Consider the following 1,924-nt stretch of genomic DNA (forward strand, 5'->3'; position numbering starts at 1 on the left):
TCTCACTCCACTGTTCCATTCACAGGCTGAACAAACCCACCATCTGGGCACCGTGCTCTTAACTTAAAGAAGAGCGACATGAAGTTCAGAGGAATCCAGAGACTTGTTCAAGGTTCCCACAGCAAGGGTGCAGCATAGCCAGGACCTGAACCCCAGTCGGCCTGGTCCTGTCTTTCCACCTCCTCTCTCCCTTCTTCCTCTTGCCCGCCCCTTTTTCCAGCAGGACACCTCTAAGTCTTACGTGTTGACCCCCACCCTCCCAGGAGTTTCCTTGCTGAAGGACGTTCATTCCTATAGAGTCCCCAGCAAAATGAGTTGGGCATAAAGGCATCTTCCCAAGACCACAAGAAGCCTCATGCATTGCCAGAGCCTTGCAGGCCTGAGGTTCCAAATCCCAGAAGGTTTGCTCACCCCACCCTCCTAAACAGAGGGCACTGGCTGCTGTGGATTGGGTGATGATTACAGTGAGGGTTTGGGCTTCCCAGGTGGTGCTAGTGGTAAGAACCCTCCTGCCAATGCAGGAGACATAAGAGACGTGGGTTCAATTTCTGGGTCCGGAAGATCCCCTGGAAGAGGGCATGGCAACCCACTCCAGTATTCTTGCCTGGAGAATCCCATGGACAGAGGCGCCTGTTAGGCTATAGACCATAGGGTCGCAAAGAGCTAGACACGACTAAAGAGACTTAGCACACTCTCTCAGTAAGGTTGTATAGGTGGAGGATGTTTACTTGATCCAGCCTCTATCTGAAGGGCTTTAACTTGAAACATCACAAAACCCAATGGAGTGTGTAAACTAAGTATTTTCAGTTGACAGATGAGAAAACTGAGACACGGAGAGTTTAAATAAATGAACTAAGGACCCAGAGACAGCGAGCAGCAAGGCTGTGTCAGAACACAGTGAGGCTGTGTCAGAAGAAGCAAGGCAGCTCCACAGTCTGTTCACTTCATCTCCTTGTGTGGTTTTTGTCTGAGCTGGAAAGCCCCAGAGCACATCCAAAATCACCCCTCATTCTGAAAAGTGAGAAGGAGGCCTAGAGAGAGGGAGCGACTTCCCAGGTCAGTGGAAGAGCCTGGACTAGACCCATTCACCCCCAATCCAGCGCTCCTCCCACCTCCTGGCACTGCCTGTCCTCCAGAAGCTCTGTGTGCCCCAGGCTGGAAACTGGCTGAGCTTCTTGCTAAAAGCTTGATTATGCCAGGGTGAGCTCTCCTCTCCAGGAAGCCAGTTTACGGGACATTAAAGTCTCTTGCTAATGACCTATATTCCTCACATTCAAACTGGAGCTTGGCCAGGTTCTCCAAGTGACTCCTTGCAGGGGTCACGAAGCTTTTGGCTGGGGAATAACCAACGCCAAATATTTCCAGAAGCAGGAAAACCCCTAGGGTCCCATTCCTCAGCTCCTCCTCGGCCCACAAGAAGGTTGCTCTGCAGCCAATGGAAGATAATTTCCTTTTCTTTCTAAGACTCTTGTTAATGACACTTGGCTAGCTGGGGGTCACCAACACCGCTAATCACCCTCACCCTATAATTATTCTATGGATGAAAAGCTTTAGGATGGGAATGTCTTTATCCTAAGCTCGCATGGAACCAATGGGGAAATTGAGGTCATCAAGATGATACCAGCTCCATGTTACACGGCAGGGCCAACAATGATCAGAGGCAGGCTAGACACCCCACCAGTCTATCCTGAACCCTGCTTCTTTCCATCATAGTTTATAGGGTCCTCCCAATAGATTTACCCAGAGTAAATCTTTATTATAAGTGTTTAATGATTCTCAAAATCTCAAAGAGTTGTAGATATACTTCTGAAATACATTTGTAGAAATAAAGAGAAAAAGAATAGTTTAGGGAATAACTTGTCTCTCTCAGCGCTTACTTAATCTGTTTACTCAGGATTATCAGGCCAATTACCAAGCTGTCTCC

The sequence above is a fragment of the Ovis aries genome, chromosome 1 (genome assembly GCF_016772045.2).
Source record: "Ovis aries strain OAR_USU_Benz2616 breed Rambouillet chromosome 1, ARS-UI_Ramb_v3.0, whole genome shotgun sequence".
Lineage (NCBI taxonomy): Eukaryota > Metazoa > Chordata > Mammalia > Artiodactyla > Bovidae > Ovis > Ovis aries.